The sequence below is a fragment of the Schistocerca gregaria genome, chromosome 8, assembly GCF_023897955.1.
Source record: "Schistocerca gregaria isolate iqSchGreg1 chromosome 8, iqSchGreg1.2, whole genome shotgun sequence".
Lineage (NCBI taxonomy): Eukaryota > Metazoa > Arthropoda > Insecta > Orthoptera > Acrididae > Schistocerca > Schistocerca gregaria.
The window spans coordinates 269,503,493-269,519,108 of NC_064927.1; the positions used below are offsets into that span (position 1 = coordinate 269,503,493).

Consider the following 15,616-nt stretch of genomic DNA (forward strand, 5'->3'; position numbering starts at 1 on the left):
GAAGTATAATTGGTACTCTAGCAGCAACTGAACAATGCTGTGCTTGGCGATAGTAGTTGGGCACGTACATGAGTGTTACTGTTATTGCTGGAGTACTGGTTATTTTTCATGTTATACTGTCCCTGTTAATACAGATCAATGAAAAAAAAATACTGGACTAATCTGAGACTACTCAATCAAATTGGTATGTAAAATTCTGCTATCAAAATCATTTTGCTCATAACGGAAAACAAGCAGATGGTTTCCATCGACACTGAGTGTTGTGTGAAAGATATGATGTGCAGTATTTGTTTGGGCTGACACCAGGTTGTTGTTGTTGTTGTTGCCTTCAGTCCTGAGACTGGTTTGATGCAGCTCTCCATGCTACTCTATCCTGTGCAAGCTTCTTGATCTCCCAGTACCTACTGCAACCTACATCCTTCTGAATCTGCTTAGTGTATTCATCTCTTGGTCTCCCTCTACGATTTTTACCCTCCACGCTGCCCTCCAATGCTAAATTTGTGATCCCTTGCTGCCTCAAAACATGTCCTACCAACCGATCCCTACTTCTAGTCAAGTTGTGCCACAAACTTCTCTTCTCCCAAATCCTATTCAATACCTCCTCATTAGTTACGTGATCTATCCACCTTATCTTCATCATTCTTCTGTAGCACCACATTTCAAAAGCTTCTATTCTCTTCTTGTCCAAACTAGTTATCATCCATGTTTCACTTCCATACATGGCTACACTCCAAACAAATACTTTCAGAAACGATTTCCTGATACATAAATCTATATTCGATGTTAACAGCTTTCTCTTCTTCAGAAACGCTTTCCTTGCCATTGCCAGTCTACATTTTATATCCTCTCTACTTCGACCATCATCACTTATTTTACTTCCTAAATAGCAAAACTGCTGTACTACTTTAAGTGTCTCATTTCCTAATCTAATTCCCTCAGCATCACCCGATTTAATTCGACTACATTCCATTATCCTCGTTTTACTTTTGTTGATGTTCATTTTACAGTCCTTTGCTGTCTCTGACAGAATTACAATGTCATCGGCGAACCTCAAAGTTTTTACTTCTTCTCCATGAATTTTAATACCTACTCCAAATTTTTCTTTTGTTTCCTTTACTGCTTGCTCAATATACAGATTGAATAACATCGGGGAGAGGCTACAACCCTGTCTCACTCCCTTCCCAACCACTGCTTCCCTTTCATGCCCCACGACTCTTATGACTGCCATCTGGTTTCTGTACAAATTGTAAATAGCCTTTCGCTCCCTGTATTTTACCCCTGCCACCTTCAGAATTTGAAAGAGAGTATTCCAGTCAACATTGTCAAAAGCTTTCTCTAAGTCTACAAATGCTAGAAACGTAGGTTTGCCTTTTCTTAATCTTTCTTCTAAGATAAGTCGTAAGGTCAGTATCACCTCACGTGTTCCAACATTTCTACGGAATCCAAACTGATCTTCCCCGAGGTCAGCTTCTACTAGTTTTTCCATTCGTCTGTAAAGAATTCGCGTTAGTATTTTGCAGCTGTGACTTATTAAACTGATTGTTCTGTAATTTTCACATATATCAACACCTGCTTTCTTTGGGATTGGAATTATTATATTCTTCTTGATGTCTGAGGGTATTTCGCCTGTCTCATACATCTTGCTCACCAGCTGGTAGAGTTTTGTCATGACTGGCTCTCCCAAGGCCGTCAGTAGTTCTAATCGAATGTTGTCTACTCCGGGGGCCTTGTTTCGACTCAGGTCTTTCAGTGCTCTGTCAAACTCTTCACGCAGTATCTTATCTCCCATTTCGTCTTCATCTGCATCCTCTTCCATTTCCATAATATTGTCCTCAAGTACATCGCCCTTGTATAAACCTTCTATATACTCTTTCCACCTTTCTGCCTTCCCTTCTTTGCTTAGAACTGGGTTGCCATCTGAGCTCTTGATATTCATACACGTGGTTCTCTTCTCTCCAAAGGTCTCTTTAATTTTCCTGTAGGCAGTATCTATCTTACCCCTAGTGAGATAAGCTTCTACATCCTTACATTTGTCCTCTAGCCATCCCTGTTTAGCCATTTTGCACTTCCTGTCGATCTCATTTTTGAGACGTTTGTATTCCTTTTTGCCTGCTTCATTTACTGCATTTTTATATTTTCTCCTTTCATCAATTAAATTCAATATTTCTTCTGTTACCCAAGGATTTCTACTAGCCCTCGTCTTTGTACCTACTTTATCCTCTACTGCCTTCACTATTTCATCCCTCAGAGCTACCCATTATTCTTCTACTGTATTTCTTTCCCCTATTCCTGTCAATTGTTCCCTTATGCTGTCCCTGAAACTCTGTACAACTTCTGGTTCTTTCAGTTTATCCAGGTCCCATCTCCTTAATTTCCCACATTTTTGCAGTTTCTTCAGTTTTAATCTACAGGTCATAACCAATAGATTGTGGTCAGAGTCCACATCTGCCCCTGGAAATGTCTTACAATTTAAAACCTGGTTCCTAAATCTCTGTCTTACCATTATATAATCTATCTGATACCTTTTAGTATCTCCAGGGTTCTTCCATGTATACAACCTTCTTTTATGATTCTTGAACCAAATGTTAGCTATGATTAAGTTATGCTCTGTGCTAAATTCTAACAGACAGCTTCCTCTTTCATTTCTTAGCCCCAACCCATAATCACTTACTATATTTCCTTCTCTCCCTTTTCCTACTGACGAATTCCAGTCACCCATGACTATTAAATTTTCGTCTCCCTTCACTACCTGAATAATTTATTTTATCTCATCATACATTTCATCAATTTCTTCATCATCTGCAGAGCTAGTTGGCATATAAACTTGTACTACTGTAGTAGGCATGGGCTTTGTGTCTATCTTGGCCACAGTAATGTGTTCACTATGCTGTTTGTAGTAGCTTACCCGCACTCCTATTTTTTTATTCATTATTAAACCTACTCCTGCATTACCCGTATTTGATTTTGTATTTATAACCCTGTATTCACCTGACCAGAAGTCTTGTTCCTCCTGCCACCGAACTTCACTAATTCCCACTATATCTAACTTTAACCTATCCATTTCCCTTTTTAAATTTTCTAACCTACCTGCCCGATTAAGGGATCTGACATTCCACGCTCTGATCCATAGAACGCCAGTTTTCTTTCTCCTGATAACGACGTCCTCCTGAGTAGTCCCCGCCCGGAGATCCGAATGGGGGACTATTTTACCTCCAGAATATTTTACCCAAGAGGACGCCATCATCATTTAACCATACAGTAGAGCTGCATGCCCTCGGGAAAAATTACGGCTGTAGTTTCCCCTTGCTTTCAGCCGTTCGCAGTACCAGCACAGCAAGGCCGTTTTGGTTATTGTTGCAAGGCCAGATCAGTCAATCATCCAGACTGTTGCCCCTGCAACTACTGAAAAGGCTGCTGCCCCTCTTCAGGAGCCACATGTTTGTCTGGCCTCTCAACAGATACCCCTCCGTTGTGGTTGCACCTACGGTACGGCCATCTGTATCACTGAGGCATGCAAGCCTCCCCACCAACGGCAAGGTCCATGGTTCATGGGGGGTGACACCAGGTACAAACTGCAAAAACTAAACTGGAAGTATCTGCTGGAACACCAGAGGATGTGTGTGTAGCGATCCACAGGAGAGACATCCTGTATATTTCCTTATTATCGGTTCTAGATTCTGCTGGCATTATGTAAGCATGTATTAACAATTAAGCTCATATGTTATGTTCGTGCAGGACTCAATTCCTTCCTTAAGTGGGAATATTAATGATACTGCCCCCATGCACTTTCTTTAATGCTTCAAAATAGATCTCTTTCAATATTTATGGTGGTGTATTTATGACTGGTCACTGAATTAATTTAATGTTGCATTAGGTTTGTCTTATTTCACTGAGTCCTTCAGATTATAACAAAATTTATATTATTTGCTAGTTCATCAAAAGACAATGGCCTTTCTACAGTGTTAACACTGGTTCCCAATAGATCACCAAAGTTAAGCACTGTTGCGCTTGGCTTGGACACGGATGGATCACCGTCAAGGTCTGCCCAGCGCTGTTGCCATGTGGAGTGCCCTCCACCCTTTTGAGGTCAGTTGAGGAGCTACTTTATTGAGAAGTAGTAGCTCTGGTCACAAAAACTGACAACAGCTGGGAGACCCGTCTGCTAACCAAATGCCATTCCATATCCATATTCAGTGACACCTATCAGCTGAGGATGACATGTGGTCAGTCAGTGATGCAGCCCCTCCTGTGGCCTGTTCAGATGAAGTTAGTTAGTGTATTCCATCAAAAACTAACATTTTGAAACTGTGGTTATGTACAAAATACAGTTTGATTCTTGCAAAGAAATGACTGGCTGCTGTTTTCCTCTTTGCAAGAATCCACTTGTTAAATTTATATTACCAGGATGTAACTTACTATCCTATAACCAACAAAACTGAAGATCAGATATTTGATCTTTGAAACTGTCATTAATGATGTTAATTCATATGAGATGTCCACCAAAGAAACTGATTTAATAAGAGTTAACAGATATTCCCAATTGCTACATTAAATAAAAACTTAATTTCATCACTCATTTCCATCACATTCTGCTCTATCACTACACATAACAGGCAACCCCCTACTTTAAAAAATCATATTTACTCCTTTTCCTTTATATTATTTAAAATTTCATTGTTTAGATTTCACTGAATCTCCTACTAAATGCTATCACACAGTTTCTACATCTACATCTACATGTACTTATATACTTTGCAAGCTACCATATGGTGTGTTGTGGAAGGTGCATTGTACCACTGTTAGTCATTTCCTTTCATGTTCCACTCACAAATAGAGGGAGGGAAAAATGATTGTCTATTTCCATCCATATGAGCCCTAATTTCTCTTATCTTCACAGGCTTTATGCAAAATGTACATTGGTGGCAGCAGAATCATTTTGCAATCATCCTGTTGAGAATCTACTGGTAAAAAATGTAGTATCCTCCTCTGAACTGCTTCATTGTTTTCCTTTAATCTGACTTGGCAGGGATCCCAAACACTCAAGCAGTACTCAAGGATGGGTTGCACTAATGTTGCATACATGATCTCCTTTACAGATGAAGCACACTTTTACTAAAATTCTCCCAATAAACTGAAGTTGACCATTCGCCTTTCCTTCTACCATCCTCACATGCTCATTCCATTTCATATCACATTGAAACATTACACCCAGATATTTAATCAGCATAATTTTGTCAATCAGCACTACTAATGCTGTATTCAAACCTTATGGGATTGTTTCACCCACTCTTCTGTATTAACTTTTATTTTTCTACATTTAGAGCAAGCTACCATTTATCAAACCAACTAGGAATTTTGTGAACACATCTTGTATCCTCTTGCAGTCACTCTATGACAATACCTTGCAATAAACACCACAATGTCAGCAGCAAACAATCTCAAATAGCTACTCAACCTTATATCACATCATTTATGTGTATAGACAATAAGAGTGGTCCTCTCACACTTCCCTGGGGCACTCCTGATGATATCCTTGTCTCCGATGAACACTTGCTGACAAGGACAACATACTGGGTTCCATTACATAAGGAGTGTTTGAGCCACTCACATATCTGGGAACTTATTCCTTATGCTCATTTATTCATTAACTGTGAGCAGTTGGGCACCATGTCAAATGCTTTCGAGAAGTCTAGGAATATGGAATCTGTCTTTTGGTCTTTGTCCTTGGTTCACAGGATATTTTGTGAGAAAAGGGCAAGTTGTGTTTTGTGTGAGCAATGTTTTTGTAAATCCATATTGATTTGTGGACAGAAAGTTTTCCATCTCAAGAAAATTTATTATATTGAAAGGAATGAGACGGGCCAGGAAATAATGGCAAGAATCCAGGCAGGAAACAGGTGTAGGTTTGCACTCAGAAAGCTGCTGAAGTCCCAGATTCACTTTTTTCCATTCGCTTGAGACTTTGCACTGGGCAAGAGATTGGTGATAAATGCAAGCAAAGGAAAGGGGTTGTGTTATTACCAAAAAAGATCTATGATGCAGAATTAATTCAAATGTTCTGTTTTGTTATTTCTACATAAAACTGATCTTATTGACCCACTTTTGCTATTGGCCAACGGATTTTTAACTGTATGTTCAAATTAACTATGAGAACATGACTTAAGATTATTGATTGTAATCCTTCCCCAGTGGCCCAGACATATGGTAATCTGAGAGCAACAAGGCTGAGCTCCAGGCTTGATCTTCAAGAGCGATGCAAGCCATGTTGACCACTGTTTGCTGGGTTACCATGTGCTGTGAGATCTGGCATTGTCATGGTAGAGGAACACACATTTGATTTGGGGGTAACACTGTTTTGTGCAGTAGGCAGCTTGAACTGCACAGAAAAGATGGCAGTAGTGAGCAGCATTAAAAAGATGGCAGTAGTGAGCTACACTAATGATCCTATGTTCCTGCACAAAAACAACCAGCAGAATGCCTTTGCTGTCCCAGAATGTCATGGCCATGACCTCATCAGTAAAAAAATTCATTTTAACTTTCACAAGGGCTCCCTTGTCACTCTGTACAGGCATTTTTTTAAAAAAATTGTCGGTCCAATTACTGAGTAAAGTCACATACCATGTGACAATTTTTTCCAAAGAAACAGCATCTTTATTTTTCCTTTTACTTTGTGAAAAGTGTGTGAGAAACTACAATGCGCACAGTTTTCTGTTCTTGTTTCAGCAACTCCAGAAGACAATAAGTTGACACATTTGGATAACGTACCTCATTCCAAATGATTGACTGAAAATTTGCATAACTGATGTCAAGGTTCCAAAAGGCTTTCAAACACACTGCTCGTTACCTTCAACAAGTCCACATATAGGCTTAATATTCTGTCTTGAGCTGGCATGGGGATGGCACAGACAGGCAGAGTTTTCAACACTCTTTTGTCATTTCTTGACCTCCTTACACCAATAATTCGTATAGGGCCATGAAAGGGCCTTTTCCCAAATTTTAGTAGTAAATGGCGACAAATTTCAACAGCATTAACCGTCTCATTAATGACAAATTTTTTTATGCTGTTTTATGCAACAGCAGAATCCACCACTGTCTCTCTCGTTACAGCAGACACTGATGACAGGGAAAATGTGAGGCCTTCCAGGGTCAGTACAGCCTTTCAGGCATACCTCCTCATGTAACTGTAGAAGTTTGAAATCATCACATCTACAGTGAGCAAGCAACTAAAAAGACTAATTTATTTTTAACCCATCCTTACACCGCAGTATTCAGTATTTCAGGTTTTTCTTTAAGTTAGTTGTCTGCAGATACAATGTGCAGTCTGCTTCTCCTCCACATAAATTTTATGATGAAGTCCCATAATAGCATGTACAAAAACAGTTACTTGATAAATGCAACAATAAGTAGATTGTGATCAGTAAAGATGACTAAAAATATAGCAGCAGTGAAAATTGTCATGCTATTCTGAGAGGATTCATATCCCCAGTTCTTTCTACCTTAGATACTGTGTCACAGAATGAGCAAAAAGCATTAAGAACAAGTAGATAATGAATTTGAATCCTTTCTGTGCTGTGCCTCCTTCATGCATTCTCAGAGACATACAATTCAGAGAATTAACGACGACTGCAACAGGTTGGATGTTTCTGCTTATGAGCCTCTGAAAATGGAGTATTTTGAGGAAGATTGAGAAATACAAATTTAGACAACACTGATATCTGTAGCTTCCAGATTTTTCAAAAAAAAAAAAAAAAAAAAAAAAAAAACACCAGGAGAAAGATAAGAAACTGGAAAATAAAAGTTAAAGCATATGTTCTACAAATGCTGAAGGGAAACAGAAATGTCCCAAGCCCTAGATCAGAATAAAATCAAGGTGTTAAAAAGGCAGGGAAGTAACAGTAGACTAAAAGAAAATATGTTTTTTAAAATTCCACCATTAATGCACTAGTGACTTTTTTCTCTTTCATCTCTTTCTTCCTGTTTCTGTATTTGTTCTTTTCCAATAATGTTTCACACTCCTCCCTCCATTTTTTCATCCGATTCTCTAAATTTATTTGCCATTCATTCCATGTGGACTTCATTATCTATTTTTGTAAACACTCATGATTGGCTTATTGACCCTCCAGGTTAACCGAGAACGTTAATGTGCTTCATCCTGGACTCAGGTAGGCGCACCAGCTCTGGATTGAATCCACCCAGCAGACTAACAAAGAGGGCTGGTATGCCGGGCAGCCTGGATGTGGTTTTTTGGTGGTTTTCCACGTCCCACTAGGTGAATACTGGGCTGGTCCCCATGTCCCACCTCAGTTACATAACTCGCAGACATTTGCAAACATTCATTTGCACTATTTCATGGCTTACACTAGACGCAGACAGCTGGGGTACACTAATTCTGTGCTGGGGTGGGGTGAGGAGGCAGGAAAGGTGGGCATCCAGCCACCCTCTGAAACTAACAGTGCCAAATCCATAGTAACAGGGCTGAAATGCATTGAAGTGGGGCAAAGGCCCAAGGAAATAATGATGATGACTCATGATTGGCTTATAATTATCAACAGCTGATTATTGGGTGTATTCAGGAATTTGAAAACTAGCTGTTATTTAGTTGTGCCTGTCAGTCCTACTCCAGTGTTTTAGTTTCTGCACTACCAAGTATGCAGATATGTCCTCTTACAATAGTTTTTTACTTTTATTTTAAACAGTCATTCAGTGCATTGCTATTTTTGTAGTGCCAGGCATGCAAGACATAGTGCTTCCCACTGCTGGTATGCAAAACAATGGAGCGGGCAAAATGAAGCAGATGGATGTGTGTTACTCGAATACTGAAAACAATTTGTCCTTTCGATAAAGCAACGTGTCATCTGTGTTATGATATAGAGAATTATTTTCACTGATGAAGAACTGTACTTCATGAAATATTATAAAATAACATTGGGCACATAAAACATGAAAAAAATTATTTTGTGCTTAGTAGCGTATGCAAGGAAGTGAGAGTCAAGGTACATTTCTAAAAAATGTAAGGTGCTTTGTATGAGAAGTGGAAGGAAAACACTAATTTAAATCTTCACTAAATCATCAGTTAGTGACTTATTATATCTGCAACTGCAGAAATCTGGAGAAAATACAACATTGGAACAGTGGATATGCATTTCAGAAGACTCACCTTTAAATCCAGGTAAAAATATCCTCAGTCATGTTTTCTGTGCTGATTTATTTCTGCGGGCAAATGATGGTCATGACCTTGGTTAGAGAACCATCCAAATTCCTGTCTTGATCCTTGTTAAAAGTGGGCAGTTGATCTGTATCCAGTCGTCACGTTGCTGTTGGCAGGGTATTACATAAGAAAGATGGGAGCAAGGATTGGGTGCATGGAAAGTTATCATCCAAGAACAGGAAAGTGAAAGGGACTGCTCAGTGATGGATGAAAGTGTAATCTGACGAAAATAAAGTTTTGAAGACTAAGTGCAGGTATTAAAATTAAAATTTCCTCAGAAAATGGAATACAGAAGGATTGGAGTGAATGTAGTATGGGAAAGATGGCTAACAAGGTATAACAGCTGCAGATCACAAGTGAGAGAAGTTAGGAAAGGAGTTAATGTGACATAATAGGGGAAACAGAGACAAGGAAAAATGGAAGAAAGAGAAGAAATGAGAAAAAGTAAAGAATAAAGAGAAAATTTAATGAAATGTTAGAATTAACCAACTGAAAAGCATAAAACTGTTTCACTCTACTCTATGCTACAAAATACTGAGAGAAAAAATAAAGCAACAAATAAAAGCTAAAAGTGCACAAAAATAAATGAAATTATAAAACAAGAGGATAAATACAGCATGTGAGAAGAGAGGCAAGTAACAATGGACTTAATTTTAAAAGAACATATATATGTGGGGCAAATGTTGGTGATCCCAGGGCAAGTAAAACACGTTATGAAAGATAAAACATTAGGACATCAAGACAAATTGGACAGGGATCTAGTACATGTGTGTGGATATATGGTTAAGATCCAAATATATGTTGTCTCTTGCTTTTTACAAGTACATTGAAGAATCATAAGAAAACCACATCAAAATTCTTAAGGGATCAAGTAATAAGGTCAGCACTGTGAAATATGTTCAGGACCAGGATGATACGAGATACTGCTGTAATCTTTTTGCTTAATTCATTTGACACTAAGCTTTGAATTTTTGTGATGCTAACTGAACATCATTTGCAAATACACTAGTGTATAACATGAGCAGCTTGTTATCTGGATCCCCCATATGAAATACTAGATGCAGCTAAGAGTATGGAAACCCTTTGCCTGTGAGCAGCACTATTTCCCTTTGTGAGGAAGTATTTTTTTAAAAAAATAAGTGATGACATTGTAAAACATTTGCATTACACTTAGTCATAACTCTTCTAAAACAAGACAGAATTTCACGGCTGGATGAGAGAGTTCATTGATCACCATAAATTATGGACTTCATTAAAACAAAGGGCGAAGAACTTATATCACACTTCCATAGATACTACAAGTTACAGAAGAAATTACTTTTGTTCTATAGAAAACTATGTCACATCAATTTCAGATACTTTGTTAACTGTTTAATAGAACGTGATGCCTGTTATATCTTGTTAAAGACCAGTATAAGGACGCTATTTAAAAACACCTACCTGAACATGCACCATCAAGTACATGGTGTTACATAGCTGGAAAATGACATTACTGTGGTAAGGCAAATTCCAAGATGGCAAATTGTAAGACATGCCTCAATGTTGACAAAACCAATTTACAGTGTAAGTAGTTCATTGGGTTGAAAGGCTGAAATGCAGCAGTATGCAGCTAGGCACAGTTCAGATAACACTATGGAATATGCTTCCAAAGGCCTTTAACTACAGTGACCATAGGTGTTCTTTAATTTTATGCTATGTCCTTGCAAGAAGATAGGTGTACACTCAGGTCAGTTGAGATTTGATGCAAAAGATCTGATTTGACCCATTATAAATAGTTCCGAAAACACCAATTGAGCAGAGCATCCTGCTGTGTTCAGCGAATCATCACTGTTCTCTTGCTAATGAGTGCACTGGAGATTGGTTATGATTGACACTGTTTTCAGCAAACGATAGCTAGTGGAGTCTATGTTCATTACAAAGCTTCTGCTTGACAGTCCTATTTTTGTTCTATAGCACAGCCTCCATTGGAAAACACAGTAGTTTTTAGAAACAGTGTTGCATCTAAAAATAGATTTTACCATGATGTGATTATCACTTCACCATCTTGAGCTGCTCTCTCTCTCTCTCTCTCTCTCTCTCTCTCTCTCTCTCTCTCTCTCTCTCTCACACACACACACACACACACACACACACACATATATTAAAAACAAAGATTCCAAGACTTACCAAGCGGGAAAGTGCCGGCAGACAGTGGAAGTTTCTTTCTATATATATATAATGTTAGTGTGTTAATTTATGAGCAGCACAGGCAGGAACATGTTCTAATATGTCATACTGTTTTACAGGAAAACCATTCTAGAATGACATTCCAGTTTGGATGAGATGGCTTTGTAAGGAAGATAAGCCTTTAATACCTCCATATTTATCCACATACACCTATTGTTTAAAAATGTAAGTTCTGAAGGTAGTATGCTGACATCTGCATCTCAAGCTGTACAGCAAGGAAGCTGTGTAGCTGAGCAAATACAACAGGTGTTGCCACCATTATTTTCTTATCCAATTTTGGTTGAAAAAATGTGGAATTTATTGTGGGACATTGTGGAATATGCCCTCTTCTGCCCCTACAGTTCCGACAGGTGGTAGCACTGTAGCCTTCAAATTGGTATCTGTAACAGATTGCATGCAGAGCAGAGAGCTGTCATTGAATTTCTTTTGGCAGAAAATCAGAGCATCACAGATATTCACAGGACTTGTAGGATATCTATGCAGACATAGAAGTGAACAGAAGCATGGTGAGTTGTTGAATGAGGCATGTGTCCTCATTGCAACAAGGTTGCACAAACCTGTCTGATCTCCCATGTGCAGGCCATCCACACACAGTTATAATTCCTGCAAAGCCAGAACATGCAGACACTGTCATTGGAGGTGATCAATGGATCACAATTGAGCACCATGCTGCACATCTGGATGTCTCTGTTGGTAATGTTAACAAAATCATCCATCAGTTGGGGTACTCAAAAGTGTGTGCCCACTGGGTTCACATCATTACAGGCAATGAAATATGGACTCATCACTCTGAACCAGAAACAAAAAGAGTCCACTGAGTTGTGCCACACTACCTCTCCTTCAGAGAAAAAGTTCAAAGCCACACCATCAGCTGGTAAAGTCGTGGTGATAGTCTTCTGGGACTCCAAAGGGGTTATTCTGTTTGATGTCCTTCCCCATCGTCTAATGATCAACTCTGAAGTGTATTGTGCTACCCATTGGAACCGAAGAAACAAATTCAGTGTGTTTATTGCTACAAGAATGCAAACCAACTTCTCCTTCTCCATGACAACACAATGTCTCACACAAGTCTGTACACCAGAGAGGAGCTCACAGAAAGTCCCTGGACTTTTGTTCCTTATCCAGCCTACAGCCCAGATCTCACACCTTCTCACTTCTACATCTACATCTACATCTACATCCGTACTCCGCAAGCCACCTGACGGTGTGTGGCGGAGGGTACCCTGAGTACCTCTATCGGTTCTCCCTTCTATTCCAGTCTCGTATTGTACGTGGAAAGAAGGACTGTCGGTATGCTTCTGTGTGGGCTCTAAGCTCTCTGATTTTATCCTCATGGTCTCTTCGCGAGATATACGTAGGAGGGAGCAATATACTGCTTGACTCTTCGGTGAAGGTATGTTCTCGAAACTTCAACAAAAGCCCGTACCGAGCTACTGAGCGTCTCTCCTGCAGAGTCTTCCACTGGAGTTAATCTATCATCTCCGTAACGCTTTCGCAATTACTAAATGATCCTGTAACGAAGCGCGCTGCTCTCCGTTGGATCTTCTCTATCTCTTCTATCAACCCTACCTGGTGCGGATCCCACACTGCTGAGCAGTATTCAAGCATTGGGCGAACAAGCGTACTGTAACCTACTTCCTGGGTTGTTGTCGGATTGCATTTCCTTAGGATTCTTCCAATGAATCTCAGTCTGGCATCTGCTTTACCGACGATCAACTTTATATGATCATTCCATTTTAAATCACTCCTAATGCGTACTCCCAGATAATTTATGGAATTAACTGCTTCCAGTTGCTGACCTGCTATTTTGTAGCTAAATGATAAGGGACCTATCTTTCTATGTATTCGCATCACATTACACTTCGCTACATTGAGATTCAATTGCCATTCCGTGCACCATGCGTCAATTCGCTGCAGATCCTCCTGCATTTCAGTACAATTTTCCATTGTTGCAACCTCTCGATACACCACAGCATCTTCCATCTGTTTGGCCCAATGAAGAATGCACTCCATGGAAAACAGTATGTGAACAATATAGAGGTTATTGATGGGACAAGAGATGACCAATAGAGTGGTACCAAGAGGGCATAAAGGCTCTCTCTCTAAGGTGGCATTAGGCAGATGCACTGAATGGGATGTTTTGTAAATATGAGTGGTAGTCATAAAGATTTATGATCACATCAAAAAAGAATTAATTTTCTGTTTGTTTGCAGTTATATGTCTGCAGACTTTATACTGTGTACTTGGTACACTGAAATACCCATGCCACAGTACTCTCTCACACCACTAGAGGAACCAAAAGAATATGGCACAGTCCACTGATAAAGCAGAGTGTCATACAGTAATTTGTGTTCAGCATTTGAAGGGCAACAACAATGCAACAATCCACCCTGAGTTGGCAGAAGTGTATAGGAACAAGGCAACTATTGAGTTGACAGTGGAAAAAGTGAATTAGTTTCCAACATCTTTCGCAACATTTTGAACACATCAAAGGTTGCAAAAAATGGTTCAAATGGCTCTAAGCACTATGGGACTTGAGATCATCAGTCCCCTAGACTTAGAACTATGAAAACCTAACTAACCTAAGGACATCACACTCATCCATGCTTAAGGCAGGATACGAACCTGCGACTGTAGCAGCTCTGTGGTTCCGGACTGAAGCGCCTAGAACTGCTTGGCCACAGTGGCCAGCTTGCAAATCTTGCCACCTGCTCTGTTCTGTGACTGCTCACACCCATTCAAAAAATCCATTGAACTGAGACAGCAGTGGAAACATTGCAGCTGTATCATACCAGTACAGGTGACTTCTTTAGGCACCTACTTACCATGGACAAGTGCTGGGTGTATCACCAAGATCCTGAGACAGAGGCGTAAAGTAAACAGTGGAAATGTGTAGATTCACCAGTACATAAAAAGGTGGAGACCCGACTTGCATCAGGCAAGGTGAGGCTGACTGTTTTTTGGGTCTTCCATGGTACGGTGCTAGCAGAGTATGCTCATAAGGGAAAAAAACTATCACTGGAACATACTACCAAAACCCCCTGATGAAGCAATGAGAGGCTTTTGAGATGAAGTATTGCAAGAAGCTGCCCAATGGGGTGTTTTTGCTCCACAACAACCCAGCTCAGTTTGTGCAAGACACAGTCACATGTGCTGCTTCTTAGGGCTATCAAATTTTGTGTCACAATTCATATTCTCCTGGCATGTCACTTAGTGACTTTTTACTCTTTCTGTGGATTAAGAAGCCATTCAGTGGTAGGCGTTTCCTGAGTGATGATGTGGTAATTTCTGTGATGAAACAGTAGCTGAACAGCAGAACTGCAGCTTTCAGCAAGCATCTCTACCAAGTCATCCATCATTGTGAAAAATGTGCTACATTGAAGGGTAAATAAGAAGGATCAATGTCAGCACCAAGGCTGATAGTTGAAACTTAATTATTTTGAGGTTAAATTAAAACTTTATGACTGCCCCCTTGTAATAACTATGAGTGTCTTATTTGACCACAATAGTATTCACTGTCATTGACTGCTAGATAATGCTCTGTTGTGGTTGGTAATTGTTATTAAAATTCTTCCAAAATAAGTTACTTCTCATTGTCATTCTTATCACATATATCACGTCTGTGTGAGCCCAAAGGAATGACAGTTATCAATTTATGTCCGACATACGAGGGTGGTTCGATAAGTTCTCGGAATCACCACGTGAGGCCACTAAAATAACGAGTTGCTCACGTGATATTCATTGGACTGTTGCCTGTAAACATGTGCCATGTCAGTGCTCTTGGAAGAGAGCTGTGGCAGTGACGTGGCTCTATTGTTGTTCCTGCATAGTGATTTGCGGAGACAGGAAAAAATCGAAATTCAGGCAGTGATTAAGTACTTTGTAAAGAAAGGTATGGAAGCAAAGGACATCCATGCCAATTCCCAGAATACCCTAGGGGATTCTACTCCTTAATATTCAACTGTTGCCAAGTGGACAAATGAATTTAAATTTCGTCGGCAGAGCTTAAATGATGATCCATTGGTTGGCCAAGATGTGTCACGTTTGCCAGATGTCATCTGATAGGGTAGATAACATTTTAACTGAAGATTTACGAATGAAAAATTTATCTGCAAAGTGGATGCCATGACAAGACAATGCATGTCCACACACAAGTGCCAAACCCACCTTATTCATCTGATA

The 15,616-nt window shown here is 39.6% G+C and overlaps 1 protein-coding gene across 8 annotated transcripts in view; it reads right to left on the minus strand.

Moving 5' to 3' along the window:
* The window catches only part of LOC126284616 (CB1 cannabinoid receptor-interacting protein 1-like), a 908,627-nt gene that overhangs the window by 34,683 nt on the left and 858,328 nt on the right, over positions 1-15,616 (minus strand). For 3 of the 8 annotated variants that reach the window (XR_007551513.1, XR_007551514.1, XR_007551512.1), the window contains one exon: positions 9,158-9,314. The exons of the other annotated variants lie outside the window; for them this stretch is intronic. The gene's annotated coding sequence lies outside the window, so the exon portion shown is untranslated. The remainder of the gene's footprint in view (positions 1-9,157; positions 9,315-15,616) is intronic. 8 annotated transcript variants of the gene reach the window in all.